The 26,605-nt window shown below is 39.2% G+C and overlaps 1 protein-coding gene across 7 annotated transcripts in view; it reads left to right on the top strand.

Annotated features, from left to right (window-relative positions):
• Positions 1–26,605, top strand: part of lingo1a (leucine rich repeat and Ig domain containing 1a) — a 340,201-nt gene that overhangs the window by 263,463 nt on the left and 50,133 nt on the right. For all 7 annotated transcript variants that reach the window (XM_077517517.1, XM_077517520.1, XM_077517518.1 and 4 more), the window contains one exon: positions 12,898–13,054. The gene's annotated coding sequence lies outside the window, so the exon portion shown is untranslated. The remainder of the gene's footprint in view (positions 1–12,897; positions 13,055–26,605) is intronic.

Here is a 26,605-nt window from a genome sequence, read left to right as displayed (position 1 = left end):
CCAAACCCTGAGAGTCCCTTCAGGAGTTTATCGGAGGCGCATCGCCGATAAGGCTCCACTGAGATGGGGAGGGAATCTCGGGAGGGGTTCTCCTGACCGACTGCAATACGATCCGATTACTTTCATTGTTTACGTCAACCTCGCGCTCTCTTGATTGAAGCGCCGCCGGAGAAGCTGCGATAAATCATCAGCAAGTCATCTTGCCGCTGATAGCCAGTCAGATTGATCAATATGTCGGTCATCATCAAGGAAAGTTTTTGACCTGCTCAAGAACTCGTTTTTTATCTCGACAAAGGCTCGACTTGTCTGAGGTAGCAGATCAAGGAAGTAGGTCAAAGTTGAGATTGCTACACGATACTGTCAGTCCTGTGCCAGCTGCAGGTTTGCTGATTGCTTTTTCAAACTTTTAGACAGGGAGTCCTCGAGTACGCCACCTGCCACGTTTCGACTTTACGACACCCGTGCCTCGCCCGTAGCGCCTTCGATTTCGTTAATTTCCCACGGTAATCACTAATGGGATCGAACGATACTCAAATTTCACACTACGATATTATCACGATATGAACCTCATCACGCAGTATGGTCGCCGCCCTCCGCCATCTTGAATTACTTTGTAAACAATGCACACCGTATGTTACTATTGGCTCAACAGCGTAAAGTATCATAGTCTGCAGTACGTAGTTCATAATGCTGTGCTTGGCTGAAGTAAGTGAAAAGTAACGTTTTGTGATGGAGATGAATCAAAATCAATTCATCAAAATTTCAATTATTACAATCCACAATTACAAAATCAGCATAATCGTAAAAAAAGATTATGAATACAAATTTTCGAGTTTATTACATTTATATATTTGCACCTTTTTTTTTAATTTTAAAATGACTAATTTAATAAATGTTTCATCCAAAAGGAACTTGCATCATGATAGCGTTTCAATGAATTTTACTTGTGTTAATATTTATTATTATTATTATTATTATTATTATTATTATTATTATTATTTTACATTTAAACATTTTGTACTTTTGTACCAAAAAATAAATGATTGTCCTACTGCACAGTGCACATGCTGCATTCCAAATTTTTGCCAACATGAATAAATGAATATTTACTGTATTATTATTATAAATACATATTATGATGAATTCTGTTTGGTCCAAAAGGAACTTGCATAATTACAGTGTTTCTATTTATTTTTTTTTTAAATTGGTCTTAATATTTTTAAATGCTTAAACGTTTTCTTGTTTTATACCAAAAAAATAATTGTTTGAATAATATTGATTTAAATTATAGCCAAAATAAGCATATTATTTTTCCCATAATCGAGCAGCCCTATGTTGTTGTTACTTCCAGCATCAAGCAGGTCGGCTCGCCACATTTCCGTGTTTAAGTTTCCATTAGCTCTGCTTTTCCGTCCGTCAACAATGAATGTCCGTGTGGAAACACGAAATATTGGTTCGGGCAACTTCCGGGTGGCGCAAATGTTTTTTTTAAATTACTGTACAAATTATTTTGACGTAAATATCGACTTTAACGGTGAAATACAACTTTAAGTTGAATTTCGGGTTACATCACCAGCGTAGGAACAGAACTCATCCGTGACTCGAGGACTTCCTTCCTGTAACTTTTAATCCTTTTGACAGCAAAGTCACATGACGTACTGTATTTTCAAAAAGACAACTCTTTGTTCTGCATTGGGGATTTTGGTCCTGATAACACCTTTTAGCAAAATCTTGCCCCGAACTCATTGCAACTTTATGCAACAATAGCACAATGACATCTTTTGTGCTTGTTACCACACAAGCCGCTTTTCCATTGTACCGGTTGGACCCCGGTTGGGGACCACTGCTCTAATGTCCTGAAAGTTTTCCCGCAACACATTGAAATCAGTCAGCATTTCTACCGTTTGAGTGTGTCGGCATCGTGTCATCTTCCCATCGAAATCATCCTACTTGTACAAGTGAGCCCCATCCAGTCGAGCGGTCGACACCTCTTGACATGACACATTCATATACGCATCAGCCATTAATCTCCAGACCCTAAAATGCCACTCAGTCAGTGTACTTCTTTATGGTAATGAAATGAGCGCTCAAAGGCTTTTGACCCGTTTTATTTATTTATTTATTTCCCGGAGTCGACAGTTTGTTACATAGCAAAAAAAAAAAAACTCCAAACATTGAACACCATCTGCCACACTGCACTTAGCCTCTTTTTGTGTTGTTTACCTTGGACTGTTTTTTTTTTTTTTAATCCATATTTGTTAGATGAAATGCCTCTAACTTAAAATGCTTGAATATTGTATCATGTTCTCTGTAAACAGTTCCAAACCTTTCACAGGGGATAACTTTAAGAAAGCAATGATTGTAAATAAATGCTGCGAGTTGGCGTCACCATAAAAAAAAATCATCTCTAAAAGACACCGTGAGGGCTTTATGTACTATTGAATTATTCCCTTTGTTTACACGTGGGCGATGAAGCCTGATTGGTTTTTTTTGTTTTTTGTCTTTTACTCACTGCAATGGACTAGCTGGGAAAACTAGAAAACAATCATGGGGAACTTGAAGCCGAGAGACACGTGATATATTGGAGATAGCAGCTGAGTCAGCAGAAAAAGAAAAAAAAAAGTGTTCTATTGGTGACCTTTTGTGATGAGGACACTTTCAAGGTAAAAAGCTCGCCAAAGATCTGTCACAGAAAACATCTGACCGGCAGATTAAATGGAAATGGAAATTAAATGGAAAATGTAGAATGTGGGAAATAATCGGGTGCGAAATCGAGAAAAGCTGAAAAGCTGGAAGGGCTCATGGCGTGAATTGGTGGAATATATTTAAGTTGGAACGAAGTCAATTGGATGGCCAGGCCAGAGAATTATTATTATTTTTTTTTTATTTTTTATTTTTTTTTACAAATGCCAAGTCGTACTGCATACATATTTCATATTGATGTTGTTTAAAAAAAAAAAAAAAAAAAAAAAAAATCGACCAAATCATCAGTAAAGGTTAACATCTGAACTGGCCAACCAAAAATCATGTAAAATAATTAACACCAATCATGTAAAATATCACACTTTGTAATGTTGCCCAAGTCGTTTTCACCGATTAATTGATTAATTGCTTATCCTTTCATTAAACTGTACTTGACCTGCTTGGCTCCCTTGACACCGGTTTTATCTGGGCCCGCTTTAATTGCTGTCCTCCCTAATTAGACTTGGGGGGCAAGTGTGGCATCTCTGTCCTCTCTTCCCCGACGCCGAGAAGATGACCATCGCCCAAAGTTTGCAGGGTGCCCCCCCCCCCCCCCCCAATTACCTTGATTGTATTGTACTTTGAAATGAAGTTATGAAAATGAATGCAGACGCCTCAGGGAAGGCTACGAGGGGGCCAGGAGTCATGAACCATGAAAAGGCTGCGGCGGCCCGTAATTACTTGAGCGTGTCAGAGAGGTTTTCGTTGTCTCGGGGGGTGGGTGGGGGGCGGCGGATTTGTGTTTGCTTTTATTGTGCGCTGACACAAATCTAAAATTTGCATTAACATTCAAATACCTGCGCACTTGTTTTCCGCTCTGCATAATGGATGCGCTCTTCTTGTATTTGCCCCACTCGGGTTCTGTTTTCATAGCTGAAACTCCCGCAAAGCTTAGTGTCGGTTCAGGGCACAGGCAGACAAGTTCATTTACTTTCCGGTAAGAATCGGCGTGCAGCGGTGAAGCCATTTTGATGATCGCGCCATCGGCTTCATTGGATGAATAATCGTCCATCTGTTCATTTTGTTTGTAGAACACAGCTCACTGTTTTATTCTGATCACATTCAAGTTGGTCTTTGTAACAGTGCTTCAGTTTTCAACGATTCAAATATTGACAATATAGTCCCAATTATCTTAAATCAAGTCATAACATGCATTCTGCCAAATTGTGTCATATTGTTCTTGCATTGAATTTATTTGCATTTAAGTTGCTTAAGTTGTATGCGTTGATGTCACATTGTTTGCCTAGCTGACGTACGGTCCCCTCCCAAAAGTTTTGGAACGGCAAGGTCAATTGCTTTGTTTTTGTTGTTTTTGTTGTTTTTGTTGTTGTTAAAGACGTCGGTGTTTAACAACAAAAGATGAAGATCAGACAAAATTTGCAAAGTCAAGCTTTCATTTCACGGAATTTACCTCAAGATTTGTTCAACAACTTTGAGATTCAACAAGAGCTGTCAAAATGAATTGATTCGTCAAGTAATCGATTATCAAATTAATCGACAACTATTTTAATAATCGAGTAATTGTTTGGAGCCATTTTTTTAATGACTCAAATGCTCTGATTTCAGCATATCAAGACTGATTTCTGTAGTCCTCCATAAAAGAAGACTATCTCTTGTGTTTAATCAAAATAAGCCCTGTCCAAACATCTGTCCCCCCCCCCCCCCATTTTTTTAATCACTACACAAATACGCAGCACGAAATAAACACCATTCGCTGGTTAATAAACAGTAACCAAGGTACAAAAAATGTTTTGTTTTGTTTTTTAAATACAGTGTTCCCTCGCTATATCACGGTTCACTTTTTGCGGCCTCGCAGTATCGTGGATTTTTTTTTTTTTTTTGTGTGCAATTATTTCAAAATATTTCTACATTGAATTTCACGAGCTTGCAAACTTATTTTTCCCTCGTCATCATCAATTAGACGTTTTATCAAAAGAAGCCCATCAGTGATGCGCGCCGTTTCCCTGGGAGACAAGCATCTTAATTACAACCAACGCCTCCACTGTAAATCATTTCATGGCCCTACTTCACATTGTAAACAAGCAGAGTAAATGGCCATCCTCGGAAATGACTTTTCCGACTTCATTTCCCTGATAATTAAAAATTCTGTTTAGTGCTTAGGCAAAGTTTACCATTCCAATTATACCGCCCCCCCCCCCCCCCCCCCCCCCAACATGGAAAAAAAAACAAAAAACTTGCCTGCGAGGCTGTGAGCACAGTAGCAAGCAGGTCAATGAAGAGTCCCCAGAGTGCAGTGGAGGTTAAGCGCCTTGCTGGGAGGCATCTTGAAGATGTTAATTGTTGAGGGACGAGAAGAAGGAAGTCTCGGCGTTTCAAAGTCGTATTCCCACCTCAGTGCAGGAGCCTCCGCATCAGCCCAGAATCTGCATTTGCAGAGAGACACAGAGAAAAAAAAATGACACCAGATTGTCAAACGAGACATTTCAAACTCGGAAAAATCCTTTTAAAGCCCCCTTTTTTTATTATTATTATTTTTTGGGGGGGAGAACAAATCTCTTGTTTGAAGCCTTGCGGGTTAGGATTACTGAAGCGCGATAAGGGGGAAATATTGGTGTAATGGAGAAAGCACTGACAGAAAGTCTCTCCTTCAATGGAGATAAGAAAAAGCTTCCCACTTTTTTTTTTTTTTTTTTGCCAACTGAAGTACTTTGGCAGTGGCACTTTTTGATTTAATATATCTTTTTGACAGAGATCTTAACTCTTTTTTTTCTGATCGTATTCTCTACACATTTAACTGCAGAATGTGGAAAATATTTTCCACTTGCTGTAAGTTGGAGTAATAATGTTTTCCTCAGCAGCTGGTTTCGTCTCCAGTTTACCCCTGAACAGGATTCAGGATTGAAAGAAAAAAAAAAATGTAGAAAATGGCTGAATGAAAGACTTCTACTCTTTCAACTCAATATCACCCGCATGTACTACATAATCAGACGCTCGGATCCGTACCTGCTCTCCATAAGCACCCATATTGGCAGGTTGCTCCAGAATGTACAGTACAGGAACATCCGATGGGGAAACTGCGTGAAAGCTGCTCCTCTTTGTAACGCGAATCCGAAAAATATTAGGTCAACTCATCTTGGTAGTATAGGATGCAACTAAGCCAATGTCTGTCATCTAGTGGTGAATGTTGATATTACAACTTAAATCTAAAATCTTGTTCGCATTTAAAAAAAAATTATTTATGTATTACCGTACATGCCAGACTATAAGCCGCGACTTTTTTTTCACACGCTTTCAACCCTGCGGGTTATACAATGATGCGGCTAATTTGTGTATTTTTTTCTGACGGCCACCAGGGGCACCCGAGCAGAAAAGGTAAGAGTGAGACGGGTGGAATATATGTTTGGAGGAAGGCGCAAGTTTAATGTAACTTAATGTAATAGTCTGCTGTGGCTTATGTATGTACAAAATGCCTTTTCCTTTAGAAATGTACTGGGTGCGGCTTATAATTATTTGCGCCTTATAGTCCAGCAATTACGGTATATTTTATGGAAAACATTGAGGGGCCTATTCACTCAAGGTTTGCGTCACCTTTGCACCACGCTAACCGGCAAAAATGGAGCAATCTGCGAGCGCCTAATTCAACTAAACACGCGCAGACGGGGAAATCCGTCACTCAGTGCTCTGCCGAACAGATTGCGTCACGGTGCGCCGGTGTTATTTGCGCGTATGTAAACGAGGTAATTTGCATACGTTTGACGCAAAAATATGCCCACCCCGATGCAAATGAGACTCATTGATATGCAGCGTCTAATTCACTAACGCCAGCGCAAATAGCAACACCGCGTTTGCGTCAATAACGTTTTTGGAAAGCATGTATTAACTGCTGCGAGAGAGCTACTGAGAGAGAGAGAGAGAGAGAGAGGGGGGGGGGGGTGATGTTTGTTTTAGGACATAACATAACCCGGGCTGATCGGCAATGGCAGGGAGGCATTTTACGATCATTTGACGGATTTGTTGGTTCGATATAATGTGAGTGATTAACTCATTCACTCGCCGCCATTTTCACAGAAGTAATCCCGTTCGCTCCCGACTGTTTTACTGGATTTTGACTGATTTTGCAAGGCCCACAGAATATTGTGTTCTATTGCTATAAAAGCATGGAACCTATCAAAAGAAAGATTAAAGTCTCTTCTTTCATCAGGAAAAAAAAGTATGTTTCTATCTGTTTCCGTTTTGCAACAATTAGCATTAGAAGAGAGCTAAGTTTCATCAGTTTTCACAAAACTTTAAGTAATTGAGCTGTTTTTCTACATGGCCCCAGTTGATCTGCTTTGCTCTGCTGCCACCAGCTGGCCGTTTGTGTAATAACTACCATTTCTGCAACCGTTCTTTGCAGTTGAGAGGCTGCATCAAAGCCTTCTTCTGTATGCTCTAGCATAAAAAAATAAAATAAATAAATAAAAACGTATAAATACGTCTTTGGGACACTTAGAACATTAAAAAAACGTATTTATACGTTATTTGGAGTAAATGAGTTAATTATTCGTATGGCTCTTTTTTTGTGATTTAAAGACGGATTGTGTTTTGGTTTTGTGCGTCAGTTTGGCCTTCTGATTAGCTGAAGACTTGGCAGCATTCGCACAATGCTGGTAGATGAAGCTGACGTCGTCACAGCTGCACGGCAACTGGATCCACTCAGCTACCGCTCCGCAGGACGCCCGTTCGTCAGGGAGCAGCCTTCTCCCCGGCTCCTCGGGGTGGGGGGCGGGGGGGGCGGCGTCAGCGCCGCCCGGGCGACGCGGTCGCCTATCGGGTGGCTTGTGGGTGAGAGCTAATCCTGTCGGAAATAGAAATGTTTGCTGCCTCGGGAAGGAGCGCGGAGGATGGGGACGTGAGAGCGATGCCACCGGCCCCAAGGAGTCAGTCATCCATGTGCACGGGGAGAGATAGCCTAATCTTGTCACAGACACTGCGAGGGGGGGGGAATCAAAGTCTCAAGCTCTCGCTTGCAAAGACACGAGCTTACGGAGGTGATATGGAAAGCTCGTGATAGAAACCGAGAAGTTGTTTTGGTTTTTTTTTCTTCTTGGAGAGCTTTATGCTGTTGAGCTCCAATTTGCTTAGGTATGCACTTGTTACATATTGTATCGTATTGAAATGACTCTCCCGTACGTCAAGGGTACAATTGGATCGTCATCATTTTCCGTCTTACTGATTCCTTTTCTGCCGAGTGCATGTACAGTAGAACGAATGGCGAATGCCTTTGAAGCTTATCGAATTTTAGGTTCCACCAAAAATACACCTCAATCAGCAGCTTACCAGAATACAGCTCGTTTGTAGCCAATGTCGTAGGAGTATTCGTTCGCTCTTAAATGTCTGTTTGTGACCCAAAAGGCAGAAATGACAAGAACATTTACTGGAAGTTACTGTGGCGTGAGTGGAATCATTTAAAGCAAAAAGATTCCTGTGGTGTCCAAACGCTTTTGTCAAGGGTTAATCATTCAAACCCAAAAACGAGGAAACACAGTTTTTAATACTTGGTCGTTCACTCTCAAAAACTGATTACACGTTTTTTATTTTTATTTTTTATTTATTTTTTTAAAAAAAATTTTAATGCAAGAGCATACAGAAGGCTTTGATGCAGCTTCTGACATGAATAGGTGGCTTAAAACAATGGTAGTTATTACAAAAAATGGCCATCAATTGACAGCAGAGTATAAGAGATCAGCCAGGGCCATGTTGCAACAAGCTCCTTTTGTCAGTGTTTTCACCAGGAATGAGAATAATATGACACTTAGCTATACTCTAATGCTAATTGCTGCTAAACGGAAACAGATACGAACGTAACTTTTTTGCTTCTATGAAAACTGCTGGGAGTGAATGAGTCAATGAGTGTTTTAGTGTCAAGATAGTTGGGGATGATTGCCAGTATCCGAGTAGATGATTGACGTTTGTGATATGTTGGAGTGTTACTTTAAAAATGTTTTGTGATACGGTTACTATTAAAAAAAACCCACATTTTGTGGGTAATGTAATCCAAATACCATAATTGTTTTTAAAAGTAACTTGCTTACTTTTAACTACTTTTGGATTACTCCAATACCAAATATGTTAATGAAGACAAAAAAATAAATAAATAAACCGGGTCCGTATCTGTCTGTATGGCAATTGTAATCCTGCAAAACAATGCCCGTTTTTAATAAATGTACCTGTAATCTGATTACATGTTAGGTCTGGTTGGTTTCATCTATCATCTTGATCAGAGACATTTGTGAACATTCGTGATTGTGCTGTTGTGCTAGATAAATGTTTTGGGAGCAGGCCGACAACAATTAGGCCTGACCTTGATTTTTTTTGACCCACTTGCCACTAACTTGATCTTCCAGTCAAAATTGACCGTGATGGCTAAATTTTGTTAAAGAAATATTTCCCATTTTGCGGTTATACTGCCGTCTTTAAAATGTCAGCTCAGCGTTCTCATCTCTTGTTCAGTCTCCGCTGCTACTTGCTATTCTGCATATGAACCAGCGGCAAGACCGCAATTCTCTGCAGTGCCGTCAGCGTGACGGAGTGGCAGGAATAATTTTTGCATGGCCAACCAAGCTGACGTCTTTCAAGTGGTGAAGCAAACGTGCCGAGTTCCCTCGTCAGCCGCTCCGCCCGCTTCTTCAAAAGACTCCGCTGACGAGGAGACAGACTTTCAGCTTTCATTGGAGCAGCAACAATGTATATGCAATTTCAGCATCGGGAGGCCTGACGCATCTTCCTTTAGTGCTTAAACGCACCCATTGGTAGATTACATTTCCCCCCCTCGTCGAGTACAACTGTGATTTATGGTCTAACAGGGAAAGTCATCACCTTTAAAGCCTCCCTTTTTCAAGCCTTTTCACCATTTAAAAAATAAATGGTAATAGTATGTCATTAGATAAATACGTTGTTTAACTCATTCACTCCCAGCCATTTTCACTGAAGCAACCCCTTTCGCTCCCGGCTGTTTTACAGGATTTTGACAGACTTTGCTATAAAAACATGGAACCTACCAAAAGCAAGATTAGAGTCTCTTCTTTCATCAGGAAATTAAAAAATATATATATTTCTATCTGTTTTAGTTTTGCAGCAATTAGCATTAGACTATAGCAAATTTTCATCATTATTTACAAAGCTGTTTATAAACAGTGGGGAAAAACATGGCCCTGGTTGATCTCTTATACTCTGCTGCCACCTACTGGCCGTTTTGGGAAGAAATACCATTGCTTCAAGCATTCTCTTCAGTTCAGAGGCTGCATCAAAGACTTCTTTATGCTCGAGCATAATTTATTTATTTTTTTTAAATGGTTGTGTTTAAAATAGAACGTATTTCTACATTTTTGGGAGCAAATGAGTTTAAAAAAAAAGAGATTTCTATAATCTCCCGTCGCAATGATATGAACACAGACAAAATCAAGTACTAAAACATGGCCCTGGTTGATCTCTTATACTCTGCTGCCACCTACTGGCCGTTTTTGTAATAAATACCATTGCTTCAAGCATTCTCTTCAGTTCAGAGGCTGCATCAAAGACTTTTTGTATACTCGAGCATAAAAAAAATTGTAAAAAAAAAAATGGTTGTGTTTAAAATAGAACGTATTTATACGTTTTTGGGAGCAAATGAGTTAAAAAAAAAAAAGATTTCTATTATCTCCCGTCGCAATGATATGAACACAGACAAAATCAAGTACTGTGTGGCCATTGGCTAATCACAAGGGTTAAGGGTTATTAAAGGGGGAGTTTTCCAACTGCTGGCAAGATTTGAATGCAGAGGAAAAAAATCACCACCAGACATTAACAGAATCCCAGAGGTGTAGATTGAGAAGGAGTTCATGGGGAACATCCTGTATTAATATAGTGCATTTAATGAAATTGTTTTTTGAATTTTAGTTTCAGTTGTTTCATTAGTTTTATTCACTAAAATCACCTTGATCCCATACCGTACTGAACCGAACCAAACTCTACTGGTTGGCGGGAAATGCTGCTGTAACCGAAGACAAAGTGCGTATGCGGCCCGGAGCGTGGCGGAATGTGACATTTGAACTGCAGCGGCGCAGACGCTAGCAAAGCTCTGCAGCCAGATATCATGCTCGAAAAGTAATTGTTGTTCCACTAATGAGGCAGCTGATGGCTAGAACATCTTGCTGAGGAAGAACAAGGTGTCTCTATTAGTGCAGACAAATTACTCAAGCGCAGATGTGAGCGAGTAAGCCCGTCCAAGGAAAAAAGTTCATCGCTTCACATTTAAGTGCGTTAGCATTTATCTGCGGGGTTTCCATATCACGCCGTCTCTGTAGTTCTTTAATGTACAAATCTATCCGGCGTGTGATTGCGGCGAACGCTCCAAGCCGCTCTCTTTTTCTCGTCAAATCTTCCCTGTGATAAATGAATAATTCATCCGCGGCCGTGTCCAACCCTCCCCACTGCGAACAACATATTTTTTGACATCACCAAAGCATGATCGTCTCACACCCGCAGAGAGAGAAATGGAGCATGTGCTTATTACTGGCGACAAGTTGAGATGTGAACTTTGCGAGCGAAGACCGCGTTTTCAAAGAGCATTCGAACAGTGTGGGACGACAACACGTGCAAATAACCACTTTGGGATGCTATTCATCCGCTCGGGGGTGGGCAAATTGTATGGCGCGGCGTCGCGGAGTCAAGAATTGATTCAATGTAACATTTTGGACCATTTCAGCACAGTACTTACTTTTGACAAATATTCAAACCCAGCACCTATCATTAAAGCCTTTTCGCACTGCACTTAACAGAGCGCAGTATGCCGTCTACCAACCTGTTCTTTGTGCATGTGCTGGCGCGGCGTGAGAATAAAACGCCGTGCTGCACCGCAAGGTGGGCAAGATTTGCCGTCACTGGCGACAGAAGGTGCATCCAGTATGGAAGACGGTCTGTGGTGACGTAACTTCACAAAGCAAGACGTTGAACACAATGTTACTATTTGGAAATGCTTGGCAACTGCCGATTAGAGGTGACAAAATGAATGGATTAATCGACAACTAATTGATTATGAAATTAATCGATTATTTTAATAATCTTTGTATAATCGTTCAGAACCATTGTTCAACTTGAAATTGCCAAATCATCTGATTTCAGCCATTTTTACACAAGCAATCCCCTTCACTCCCGCTATACTGGACTTTGACTGATTTTGCAAGGCCCACAGAATATTGTGTTCTATTGGTATAAAAACATGGAACCTACCAAAAGAAATATTAAAATCTCTTCTTTTATCAGGAAAAAAAAAAGTATATTTCTATCTGTTTCCATTTTATAGCAATTAGCATTAGAATATAGCTAGGTTTCATCATTATTCACAAATCAGCTTAGAAGTGTGAGGAAACAGCTTGTTTTCATTATCGCCCTGGTTGATCTCTTATACTCTGCTGCCACCTGCTGGCTGTTTTCGTAATAACTACCGTTGCTTCAACCGTTCTCTGCAGTTCAGAGGCTGCATCAAAGCCTTCTGTATGCTCTAGTATTAAAAAAAAGAAATTAAAAAATAAAAATAAAACGTATAAATACGTCTTTAGGACTAATATTTAAAATAGAACGGATTTATACGTTTTTCGGAGCAAATTAGTTTATTGTCTGTTTACGTAGTCACTGGGGAATAATTTTGAAAAAATAAAAATAAAAAATTCTCTGAGTTCGATTATTATGCCGATTAAAACTAAAATTTGCACGCTTATTCCAAAATTGCAGTTTTGTTTTGTTGTTTTTTTGTAGCACATCAATTTTTTTTCTCTACAGCGTACCCTCCAGATAAGCGAAATTACGCTGATTCGCTGTAGTAAGACTGTAGTAAGAAGAACTGATTACACGATTGGACCGATTGACAGCTACGTACGTGTTTGTGCAGTCATGTAAACAGAATGTTAGCATCGTCGGAGTTAAACTGCTCTCATTTACCTCAAATAAAGTTCAGCTGTTCTCTCTCTTTTTTTTTTCTTTTTTTTTCCTCCAACACTGCTGGCATTTGAAGAGGGGTGTGTAGACTTTGTATATCCGTTGTATCCATTTCATGGCGACAAAATGAGCATTCCGTGTTCATGTTATACCAATTTCATGGTCACCATATTTTTCTCGTCATGTCTTTGACTTTGTGAGTTGTTAGTTTCATGCAACAAATGTGTCCTCCTTTTGCAGGTAGCCGATTGTGAGGAGAGGCCATGAGATCGTTGGGGAGGAAATGAGGATTAAGGGGCCGCCCCCACACAACAGCGCCCGCCTCTCCTCTTGTTCCTCTGCACAGCAAGCGGCCGCAGCGGCACGTTAGAACCAGCACGCCGACACTTAACTTCCTGTAAGTAACACCGCTCCGTTCTCGGCAAATCGGCCAAATTCCAAAACGATAATAATAACCCTGAACTCGAGTTTAACTCCGATTTTCAGGGGCTGGTGACCTAGCAGACACATATATGGTTTAATAAGTACATACATTTGTATTAGGATAACCCTATTAGATGTATATTCTAGGTCAGGGGTGTCCAAACGTTTTCATTTGAGGGCCACATACAGAAAATCAGAAGGACGCAAGGGCCACATAATGAAGAGAAATTGTGTTCAGTCCTAAAAATTGTACAAATAATTAATTTGTGCTTTTGCATACTTAGAAAAATGCTACAGTATATAAACCAATTTATTTGTAATATGGCAGTAGGGTTATTATAGTTTTGGAATTTTTGATTTTAGTTAGTTTTTATTAGTTTTCAGTGTGGTTCTGTTAATTTTTATTAGTTTAGTACTATAAAAAATGCTTAGTTTTAGTTTAGTTTTTTAGTTTCAGTATTAGTTTTTTTTTTACATGTGTATTACTTGTGCTCAATATTTAAAAAACAGCATGGGAGCGACGTCATCTGGAGGTGCTTTTCTGTTGGCTGCTGCTAGATGACGTCACTTCTGTGTGACATACTTTCAAACGGTTTATATCAAAATAAATTACTAAAAATCACATTTCAAATCATCCCCAAAGGCTCATGCATTAAATTAATTCCCAAAGACTAAAACAAAGGACGTTTGCGATAATTATAGTTAGTTTTAGTTATTTTTATAAGCATAAAATGTAGTTTCAGTTAGGTTTCGTTTTTTAAAAGGCATTTTCCTTTTTATTTTATTTTGGTAACAATATTGTTTTTTGAATTTTATTTATTTTTTTTATTTTTTTTATTAGTTTTAGTTAACTAAAATAACCTTTAATGGCACCTGTTTTTCGATACCCTCCCTTCTTACTTTGACCATCTCCAAATATTTTTGTTTTGTTTATTTTATTTGAACTGAGTCAAATGCCATTTTTAGCATATGTCGCGAGCACTGAAAAATGGACGGCGGGCCGCAAATGGCCCCCGGGCCGTCGTTTGGACACCACTGATCTAGGTTTTCGTGGGGGTTCCCAACATACATGACCAACATCACAGTAAATGTCAAAACAACTGCATTTTTTTTTTCCCCCCCCAAATCGTGCCACTCGTACCACGTCGTGCGAATCCGGCCATAGTCACCTCAAAGCAGCTTGTCATTGATATTCCATTCGCTCATTAAGCGCCGGGAAGCTATTTTCATTGAGATTTAGTGGTCCTCATTACCCCACTTTGTTTGATGACCCCCCTTGTGAATGTACCGCACCTTATTTCAGCTGCATACTGAATGCGAACGTCTTTGAGCACAGCTCAGCTTTGACCCCGTAAAGACGAGAAAGGCAAGGACAAAAAAAAAAAAAATGGGCCTATTAGGTTGGTGTTCCTCGGAAATGTGTCCAGTGGACTGTAACTATCTCCCTATGGGCGACGGAGACATTTTGGCTTTCCAAGGGGATGAACATTGTGAGGAACTGCCATATCACTTCAGCTCCTTTGTGTCAACGGCTCCAAAATGGCCAATTTCCTACCCGGGATGTGAGTTTTCACGATTTTATCATCCCTCCCCCCCCCACCTGCCGTAGTTATTTAGTCGCACTTAGGCCCATCCGTCATCGGCGCTGTGTTGAGGGGAGGTCGACATGCGGTAAAACTGACGGACGGCCTTCCGCATGAGTGAAGACGTATGAGACGGGAACAAGAACGAGACGCTTTTTTTTGTTTTTTTTGTTTTATGATATTTTCAGCACCATCAAATGGCGCTATCAGAGGGAAGGTAGAAAAAAAAAGACGTGCTTGTGACAAAGGAGAGCTTTTTGATGTGTCGTGCTATGCTGTGAGATGTGGGAAGCTGTTGTTTTGTTTGGAAGGCACAATTAGACTCCACACTTGCCGTTAATTGCAGGCTTGTGTTTGGCTTTTCCTGTCTCGACATCATTCAGTATGTTGACGTGACTAGGATCACTTTAGGACATTCGCTACCTGGAATCCAACCGTTTACTGCCACTGACGTATATATTTGTCTTTTATATTTTTTCAATGGTTAGGCGTGCAAGAGGGTCTCAGCCAGCTTTGTTTGGGAAAGTCACGTTTGTAAAACACTGACTAATAGATGTTGGTGCTGCAATCGCTTTGGATTTGAGATCAACATAACTTTTGGGTAGAAGAATTTTACAATTTAATTGTATGTATTTTTTAGTATTTTATGATGTATTATTTTTCTTTTTTTACATTGTATTTATTATTATTATTATTATTATTATTATTATTTCTTAACAGCTTGCTCCTCACGAGGGTCGCAGGGGTGCTGGAGCCTATCCCAGCTGGCTTCGGGTAGTAGGCGGGGTACACCCTGAACTGGTTGCCAGCCAATCGCAGGGCATATTATTATTATTATTATTATTATTATTATTATTATTATTATTATTATTATTATTATTATTATTATATTTTCCAACACGTTGAAAGTTTATGCAACCTCACACTCAAATTGGTATTAACAATTGATCATGAGAAAAGATCATGAAGCATAGAGTGAATGAAGAAAAGCAAAAAAAATAAATAAAATATCCTGTCAGTCATGACGTATTTCATAGTTAAAAAAAAAAAAAAATCACTTTGCCATAAATCCTGTTTTCAGGCTTGTTTTTATATTTAATGTTTGATATGTCAATGATCTGTCAATGATACTTTGATTTATTTATTTATTTTTTGCTTCTAAACAAAACAAAAAAAGCTGTGAAAGTTTTTACAAGTTTTAGAGAACTTGAGAGATTGCATTTCATGAACAAAAATTAAGGTCACATGATCCACAAGGTCAAATTATAGGTTAAAAAGTGTCTAAAATATGCACCAATCCTGATGCAGATTTGGAATCCTTGTTGAATTCCCCTTCCAAGAATACCTATTTTTTGAAGATTGCCTTGGTAGGTCCTGAGATAGGGTTCAAAGGAAGGTGGCCACGCCCTTTTTTCCGCAAATATATTTAAATTTGGTGGGCCGTAGCTTCCTAATCCCTGCACCAATTGACCTAAAATTTTAGAATTAGTGTTGCACAATCACTTTCAAAACGTACACCAAGTTTCATTGAAATCAAAGATGCTTTTTTTTTTTTTTTGCCACGTTCGCAAACGCCCATCACTCAGTGAGATACTAACTTGACACTGTTGGCATAAATGTCAATAATTTATATTTAAAAGTTGATGAAAATTATAGCCTCAAAAATACACGTTGTGTTTTTTAGTGTGACAGTGAATGAGTTAAAAATAATTACGACTTGAATAAATTCCCAACAACCTCGAAAAGCATCAACACTTTGATAGCTTGATATTTTATTGATCCCAAAGGGGAAGTTGTGAAGCACTACTTACATTTCTATTCTCTGCCGTATGCAAATCTGGCTTCCTCCATGTTGCTATTAACTTTAAATGCGTGGCGGCTAATAAATATCACTCTTGACAGCATCCCACCCCGTCTGCCTCACCGAGCGTTTGACAATGGAGGAGGTGTGTTTGTTTGCCGTGATGACAGCGTTTGGCTTACATCGAGGCTTGTCGGCACACGTTACGAAACGGGCCCTTTGAAAAAAAAAAAAAAAGCATACAAGGACGCTTGCTTGTGCAACGTGACCTCCGTAACAAATAAAAACCGCTTCGTTCGTGGCCTTGCCTGAGGCTGCAGATGGGTCACGGTTTGTTCCAGCCCCGCGTTTAAAAGCTCGTGCTGCGCGTCAATTCAGATGGCGCGCTATTAAAACCGCTTCCTAATCGTGTGCGGTCGCCGGCAACAGGCTTCAAATGTCCGATTTCATCCCGAGAAAGTCCTTGCGAAAGTGCCCCGCAGGGGCGCGGCGCTTTTTTGTAAGCACAATGCACGGCTTCGGTATCCGTTGCTTTCCGATAAGCCGTTCAAGCAGCTTGTGTGCGGAAAAGCCAATCAAAGCATTACAACAGTTAGCGCCTGGTGTAAAGTGCGCTTCAGTGATTATGAGATCTTGCAAAGCTTTTTCACGCCCTGCGCTAATGTTCTAATGCGGAGCTGCTAGACCACAGTGAGTGCTGACCCAAAATGGTGTTTTGTGTATGTGTGTCAGTGTGTGCGTTGTTGACTCTCCACTTTCACTTGCACGACAGACTTTTCGAGCTCAGGATTTATTCTCGTCACGCACAATCTTCACTTTTCTTCAACAACAATCTTCAACATTTCGTTTCATAACTGCTCTTCATGTTTAACTTATTGAATGAACATGTTGGAAGTGAATTTGGGGCACTTCCTGTTGATTTTGGGGCACTTCTGTGTCACTTCCTGTTCAATTTGGTGGAATTCCTGTTGACTTTGGGACACTTTTGGGTCATTTCCTGTTCAATTTAGGGTACTTCCTGTTGATTTAGGGTACTTCCGGTTCCATTGTTGAAATTTGGGCACTTCCTGATGATTTTGGGACACTTCCGGGTCATTTCCTGTTCAATTTGAGGTACTTCCTGTTTATTTTTGGGGCATATGTAGAATGAAACATTTCATGTTTCATTTCATGTTTCTGTTACATTTCATGTTTAACTTATTTAATGAACATGTTGCGAGTGAATAAGGGTCGCTTCCTGTTGATTTTGGGGCACTTCTGTGTCACTTCCTGTTCAATTTGGTGCACTTCTTGTTGACTTTGGGACACTTCTGGGTCACTTCCTGTTCAATTTATGGCACTTCCTGTTGCTTTTAGGGCACTTCCGGTTCCCTTGTTGAAATTTGGGGCACTTCCTGTTGATTTTGGGGCACTTACGTGCAACTTCCTTTTCAATTTGGTGCACTTCCTGTTGACATTGGGAGACTTCTGGGTCACTTCCTGTTCAATTTAGGGCACTTCCGGGGTTCCCTTGTTGAAATTTGGGCACTTCCTGTTGATTTTTGTGACACTTTCGGGTCACTTCCTGTTCAATTCGAGGTACTTCCTGTTTGTTTTTGGGCATGAATGGAATGAATCAACATCTTTAAAATTATTAGAAGGGCAAAGTCAATTCATTTGGGGGTTTTTTTTATGCTGAAGGCATTTGAGTTTCAGCTCAAAAGATGAATATGAGGCAAAAGTTTGGAATTTGAGCTTTTATTTTATGGTATTTACATCCAGATATGTTAAACTCCTCAGCACAAAGAACTTTTTTTTTTCCCGACCTGTTTGATCTCTGCTGAGTACAACTGAAGTTTTTCTCTTTTTAAAAACATTCCAAACTGTTGTTTGCATTTCTTATTATGTATTGTTTGTATTGTAGTAGTATTGTTTTCTGTACATGAAAATGAAACACATGAAAAAAAGGTCCATTAATTTATGGGCGGATCACATTGCCCGCGAGTGGAGCTTGACTTTTGGAAGTCTTTTTCTTCAAACAGAACTTTGAGCTTGACCTAGTTTTGGCAGGCAAAGAAAAGCGATAAGAGGGCCCCACGCCCTCCCCGCCGCCATGCTGCTTCCCATTCCGCAGTGCTGTCAATAGCTAAAGATTGCGCGCTTCGCAACTCTCCTTGTTTTGCATTTTTGGGTAATAAAATAAAGCTGAGGGAGACAAACAGGCGCCGATCTCTCGGAGCAAAATGTGTGTTTGCCCGAGATTTCTTCTAATCCGTGCTGCAGAACTCCAAACAAGAATCCAAGGTCAGCCTTCTTCCAAAGGATGCTGGATGGGGGCCGCACTTCCATCGGGTTGCGGGATTTGCAGCTCCTTGATTCTTGCTCAAACTTATTGTGAGAACAAACAAAGTCGTATCAAATTCAAAGGCAAAGACTCATGTTTGATAGCAACAAAATTCTTATTGTGGGGAACGTATTGCGTATCTTGTACTCGCCATTAAATGTAGCTTTGCTTTAGACCTCAGTGGTTGTCGTCGTAAAGGGTATCCACCAGGTTTACAGTAGTTTAGGATTTTTCATTATAGTTACTGTAAAAACATATATATTTTTTTTTCAAAAAAAAAAAAAAAAGATCCCAAATCAAGAGGGGTATTATACAGGGGCGTTAATAAGAAACAAACATTTTTCACATTGTTTACATGTTTACCAGTGCCTAAGATTTGCAAAAGGAAAAAAAACAAAACTGATTTATAGTGCATTTAATACACAATCTAATACAATATGATTCACATACTGTATTTAAAAGGACAACATTTAAAAGCAGTTGCAAACTGAGTTAAAGAAATTTAAAAGCAAAGTATAGAAACAAAAAAAGAATAGTTTGCTAAAAATTTGTGAAAGCGCATACAGTGCAAGAACATGATTTTGGAAAACTTGATTTTTAAAATATTTGGGGGGGGAAAAACAGTAAGTAGTTATTGGTTTGTTTTGAACCTTATTATTCACTCTAAGGAGCCAGCAAATTGGGAGGCCATTTATTATACACAAGTTTTTTTTAAGGGTGGATTTTGGGTTGGCGTATTATACATGGGTGTGTGTTATTTACAGGAGTTTACAGTAGATTTTTTTAATTTTGTTATGACTAGGGTCATGCAAGGGTTATGTTTAGTACTGTCATGACTAGGGTCATGCAAGGGTTATGCTTAGTACTGTCTTGACTAGGGTCATGCAAGGGTTATGTGTACTTTCATGACTAGGGTCATGCAAGAGTTGTGCTTAGTACTGTCTTGACTAGGGTCATGCAAGGGTTATTTGGACTTTCATGACTAGGGTCATGCAAGGATTATGCTTAGTACTGTCATGACTAGTGTCATGCAAGGGTTATATTTAGTACTGTCATGACGAGGGTCATGCAAGGCTTATGCTTAGTATTGTCTTGATTAGGGTCATGCAAGGGTTATGTTTAGGCCATGCAAGGGTTATGTTTGGGTCATGACCATGGGGTCAAGTGTCTGTTTTGAACTGATGTAACCAGCACCTAGTTTCAACTGGTAGGAATCTTTAATCTCTTTATCTGGTCAACAGCCAATCAGATAATTCCATGTCAATCCTGTTACCCACATGTCTAGCCACAGCCAATCAGATCGATTCGCTGTCTATATAAGCCTGACTGAGAAGTGTGTGTTGTTGTCGAATTATTACTTCTGTTACCTCTGGTTCCTCTGTGCAACTCTCATTGTTTCTCGCCTCTCGATGTGAATAAATAGTTAAAATCTTTGTGTGTCTGCGCTTTGGGATCCAACCACAGAACATGACACATTTTGACCTTTTAAAAAAAAAAAAATCAGTTACAGTAGTTTTACTTTTTTTTTTAAGTCAGATTTGTTAGATTTTAGTAGATTTTCTTTTGCTTTGTTTCATGTACATGTACAGCATGTACAGAAATATTGAAATAAATATTCTTGAAATGAACCACAAAAGCTCATTTGTTTACATAGATGGAAATGAAGGACATGTTTTTACATTTTTAAAAGGATTTGTTTTTTCAATTTTAGTTCATTTTTTTTTTATTTTACTATAATAATCCTGGTATCTGCATGCACAATGTTATGTTGTGATGTAATGCGATGACGGCAGCAGACCGAACGCGTACGTCTACTTTCAAACAATTAGTCGTCCTTGCGTGTGCGTGTTTGATGCGCAGGCCTCATTATTTTGAGTGATATTAAAATGTCGGAGTGAATTAATCTCTTGGGTTTATGACGTGTGTTTTAAAGAGCCCTTTAAATGGGTATTTGCCGCACATTCATCTTCGATATGAAATGTCCTCTGTTCCTCGCACGGGGATCATATTCAGTCAAAATGACAAAAAAAAAGGACACGATGGTGTTGGCTAAATGAACGAGCAGTCACAATAGGCTGCAAGAGCGAATCGGGAGGATTGAAGCTGCCGGAGCTTGAGTAGAGCTATCAAATAGTTTTGCGTCCCGGACGTTTGTAGGATTTAGTTTGGCAACAGATTTTTTTTTGTGTGTGTATGTGTGAGTGGAAACTTCCTCTTGTAAAGGCTTAATCTTTTTTTTTTCTTTTTTCTGGTCTATAAAGTGAGCTTTTAAAGTGATTGCAAAGCATCATGAACATGAAGGTCACCGGCCTTCGTCAAGCAAGCCTTCGAGCTTCCGAGCTTAGTCATAGCGGTTTGGGGCCTGATTCCGCATCAAATATTCATGCCTTTCCTAATCAAGAGATGGCTTGCAAAACATGGAGGATGGGTGAGGTGCGATTGCCAAGAAACATCAAATAGGCAAGTGGGCAAAACGTTGATGCATCACAAGATGGGTGGATCGGATGATGAATAGCTTACTTTGATTTCTTTTTCTTTTTTTTTTGAATGCAACAAACTGGAATATTAAACTTGACTGGTTCCATAGACCGATTGACACTTCCTGAGTCAATGCAGGGACCACGCAAGTATTGATTATTTCAAGGCAGGGGGGATGATTTCAAAAAGAGAATTGATTGAAAAATTGAAAAAAGACGAAGCTGAATGATTTGAAAAGAGAGATGAGACTTGACAAATGATGTTACGAAACGAGGAGGACATTTGACTGAGATGGCCAAAAGAGAAAAATGATGGCACCAGAATTTAATTGGCTGACAAACGTGCGGGTAGAGCAATCAAAATTAATTAAGTAATCAGAAAGTAATCGATTACCAAATTAATCCACAGCTATTTTAACTCATTTGTTCCCAAAAACGTATAAATAGTTCTATTTTAAATGTTTTAAGTGTCCCAAAGACATATTTATACGTTTTTATTTTTTTTTTTATGCGAGAGCAGGCGTGTCCAAACTACGGCGCGGGGGCCATTTGGTAGTCCATTTTTCAGTGGCCCGCGGGATATGCTAAAAATGGCATTTGATTCAGTTAAAATGTTTATAATACATTTAATTTGAATACAAATGCTGTTAAAGGTTATTTTAGTAACAAAAACTAACGAAATAACTAAAACTAAAATTCAAAAAACAATTTCCTTCACAAAATAAAAACGAAAATGCTTTTTAAAAAACGAAAACTAATTGAAATTACATTTTATGTTTACAAAACTAACTAAATCTAACTATAATTACAGCAAAAATTTCCTTCGTTTTAGTCTTTGGTAATTAATTTAATGCATGAGACATTGCGGATGACTTTAAATGTAATTTTGAGTAAATTTATTTTGATCTAAACCAGAATAATGATATTTGAAAGTATGCCACATAGAAGTGACATCATCTAGTAGCAACCAATAGAAAAGCAACTAGATGTCGCTTCCATGGTGTTTTTTAAATATTGCGCACAAGTAATACACATTAAAACAAACAAAGCAAACAGAAACTAAAACTAATACTAAAACTAAGCATTTTTAAAGAACTAAAACTAATAAAAACTTACAGAACCACCCTGAAAACTAATTAAACCTAACTGAATTTAAAAAACGAAACTCTCCTGCCATATTACAATAAAATTGAAGATGAGTTGAAAATTCAGCCATCTTTGAACAGATATTTGCAGTTCTCGAGAGTATTACTCACTTTAGAGCAAAAATATTCTATCATGCCGAATCCAATCATTTGCAACAATATTTTTGCTTATTATTTTTTCAACGTATGATAGCGAGCTTGTTCACCCCATGTGCACCGTTTCCGTGACTCCAATGAGAGCGTCCGTGCTTCTTTCCGCGTTACCAAATGAGTTGCGCTTGTTTGTTTATTGCGTTTTCTTGTCCCGCCGTCGTGGCTGTCTAACAAATGCATTTCTTAGACAAATTTCATTTAAACCCTTGCACCCCTAAATTGCCTTCCGGCAGGCTGCATGTTGATGAGAATGTGTTTTCCGTGTCACGTAAATGCTTTATGGAATAAGACTAACGAGCATAATTGAATCCCAATTTACAAACATTGCGAGTGCGGGTCGCGCGGAGAAGGCTTTTGACAAACATGTTCAGCAGTCATTCAGGATCTTTTCAGTCTTAATGCAAGCGAAAGGTGAGATTTGCTCACCGTTGGGCCTCCATCCATTTATTCAATTTTGCCCTGTCAGGCGAAACTCACGGAAGCGGGACATTGCCGTGTCCGTAAATCCACGTTCACACAGCCGTTGCGGCTTCCCACATTGAGATAATCAGATAGTTGGTGACAACAGTTGTTGATGCAAACCGGCTGTGGATAGTGACTCTCAGGTGTTAAACGACTTGACTACTTGACTTCAAAAGTAACTTACTGATCACTTATTATTTTATTTTAGAAGTCACTTGATTAGGTCCCAGCTGAGATAGGCTCCAGCAACCCACGCGACCCTTGTGAGGAACAAGCGGTCAAGATAATGGATGGATGGAAGTTGCATAAATAGAATAAAATAAGCAATCTGTCTAAATACCTCATTACATTGACTGACATGAATTTATAAAATTTGTGTGTAAATATGATTGCACAGACAATGAATGTTGATGTGTGTAATATAAAAGGTGAGAGAAAGTGCGAAAAGTCAACACGTATTTCATGATAAGAGCATAGTACAGTGACTAAAGTGACAGTTGGGTGACAGTGTAGCAGGGTGATTAAATTGCATTTAAAAGTGCAAAAGCCACCTCTTCATGTCAGAAACTACATCAAAGTCTTGGGTATGCTCGTGCATAAAACAAAACAAAAAAAAACAAAAAACGTGTAAATATGTTTTTGGGAGTAAAGGATAAAGTATGAAAAAATGTGTTTACATGTTTTTGGGTTTGAATGGGTTAAATGAAAATAAGCAGAAGCCCCAGAAGTGAACCCTGTGGAACACCAATATGTTCAGTTATCCATGTCAATTCATTTATTTATTTATTTATTTTATTTTTTTATTTTTTTTCTCGACATAATCTACAAATCGTATATTCGGCCTTGTCCTACCTGGCGCTGTTGTTAATATATTAACAGCTATTCACAAAAGTAAGACGTTCACACAATCCTTGGTGGCAGCTTCTTAATACAGATTTAAAGTGGCGGCGTTAAACTTTCAGCCAAGCACGTCACGCAAGGCTTGTTTTGACTTTTCCAGCAACTCGGAATAAAAAACCCTTTGATACCTGTCCTAAAAAAGTCATTGTAGTCAGCAGTTGCATTGTTGCTGCATAATTTCGCAGTTCTCCAAATGAACCGCCGCTCATAAAAGCGAGAACAGACGACTGTCGGGTTCAATTGCACCCTGCTCGAGTCGCGATACTCGCCACCTGCAAAAAAATGCAGGTGGGGAGCGCAAGGGATTGAAATAGGAATACAAACAACATTTGAACGGATGATGCATGGCGAAGGGAAATGTCAGACATTTAGCAGGATGACTTACGCTCACAATATAACGTCGCCGGCTTCGCAGCTGCTGCCGGCTTGTAAATCAGCAGACGAGGCGAAGTGAAGCTTCGTTCGTTAACGCTTCCAACGACGCCAACGCTTACGTCGCTCATATTACGCAGTTGAAATATTGAGGAAAAAGTTCCTCAATATGAGCTCCAACGTGGGCCGAGGCCGTTTTCAACAGAAAATCAATTAAAACGAGGTCGTTTGACGACTTATTCACTATTTGGTAACATTTAAAAGTTGGGACTCGTGAGATTATGTTTTTATGCATCTTTTATTCATTTCTTTCTCACCTTCAAATGGTGACACAAAAAGTTTTTCATGTTACCAGATGAACAAATAAAATGTTTCTTTTTCTCCAGGTTGTTGTCGAGGTGGCGGTGAATGTGACCATAATAGTTTTTTTTTAATTATTATTTTTTGACAAGGTCAACAAGTCTTCAAGGGAAATAATGAAAAACACATTTTTTATTATCTGTAACAAATGCAAATTGCATCTTTTGAAAAGCAGAGAGGATGATTTGATTTCTCATAGATGCATTTATCACTTATGCATAAAAAGGTGACCTTAAAAACAAACACTCTAAATATTGTCTTGGAGGGGAAACGATGCTTTAATAAGTACAGTAACTCTTAAATTTATCTTGGTATAAATATATACAAAAATGTATTATAGAAAATAAAGAGCGTATTTTCTGTTGCAATTCTGCCGTTTGGATGTTTGACAATCATTATCCTACAGCCAACTAATAACCACTTAATTAAATACAAAAACTACTCATTGCCACCCCAACAATGTATTCTCAAACAAAGTTGTTGAATTCATTCATCACACGACTCTCTCGCCACTTTAATGGGAGAAATTGGCTCGGCGGGTGGAATAACTACATGTCATGTTTAGATAATTATTGATGTTTTTTTCCCCCATTGCTTGCACTACAATATGCACATTTTTAGGATTTATCGATTTATTAAAACAGTATTGCAGTCCCGACAATTATAACATGGGCCTTGCTATGTATTTATATGGAAAATGATAACCCAAAGAACTGCATTTTCAGGACTACATTCAGGTGCCTGGTGCATATCTGGCACGAGGCGTAGTCTGAATCTGCGCAAGGGTGGACGAGACAAAGTTTTGGTATTTTCACAGACTCGCACAAGTGGGCGTTTTTTTTATTTCTTTTCTTTTTCTTTTTTTTTTTAAAGCATATTTTACTCCGTTGTAGGCATGAACACATCCGACTTGATAAGTTGGCAATCTCGTTTCCAAGTGAGAACAAATTGATTTGCTCGTGTGCTATAAGGAACTGCACGCAAACCGATGTAAAGTTGGCCAGACCGCCTTCCACCCCGATCGTACTGTTCATGTGTACTAGACCATGTAACCTAATCATAACCAAGAAAAAAAAAATAGTTTCTGACCAAAAAAGCTGAGAAAACGAGCTTTTTGCAAACACACACACACAAAAAAACTCGCTCACCCAGTTGGTTCTTGCACTTGCACAGCCAGAAGCAAAGACAGGAAGTTTAGTTGAACGCTGTCAATGAATCTTGGTGTTGGCACATCTGCGTAATGAGGTGTCTCCGTGCTGGCTCGTTGGACGCATTTGGCTGCAACCGTACAAGACCCCAAAAAAAAAAAAAAAAAAAAATGACCATTAGATACAGTCAATAAGTTGCAAAGCAGAGTCGCTTATATGCTCTTCCAGCACGCCCATCAGGTTGACACCGGGGAAGCAAAAAGATGAATACTTTCCATTCTAGTTTTTCTTTTTTTGAGGGGGCTGGTTAATTGCACATATAATGCCTGATCTTCCATCATGGCAGCTTTTTTTTAATTTTTTTTTTTTACTTCTTTTTAGCTTGCAGTGGCTTTGTTCAGAAAATGTCTTATCAGCGAAGGCACACTTGAAGCCGCTCCGTGACAGATATAACGCCGGCGCACCAAGTGGCAGTAACAAATGTTTTTTCGTTTCATGAAAATCGAATCGATTGCCAAGCCGTCATTTACTGCCTATTGAGAGGCGATTTGTTGGGTGTTGTTTCTGCGCTACGTGAAGGATGGTTTCTCAATACTGGAGGGGTCAAGTGTCACAACCGACAACGCCGGAGCCAAAAGGTGCTTTAAACGATGTGGCGACGGAAGATCATTGAAAAGCGGGGAGGAGTCATGAATCATTTGCAAAATAAGATGCATCAACCGACAGCCCAGAGCGAATCGTTTGCTTTCTGATTGGGAGGAACAAGAGCGCAAAAGTGTTTTCATAAGTCGGGAGTTTTCT

Source organism: Festucalex cinctus, chromosome 3 (assembly GCF_051991245.1).
Source record: "Festucalex cinctus isolate MCC-2025b chromosome 3, RoL_Fcin_1.0, whole genome shotgun sequence".
In the NCBI taxonomy this organism is placed as follows: domain Eukaryota; kingdom Metazoa; phylum Chordata; class Actinopteri; order Syngnathiformes; family Syngnathidae; genus Festucalex; species Festucalex cinctus.
Note: the sequence above shows the minus strand (reverse complement) of the source record. Positions and strands in the feature narration are given on the sequence as shown.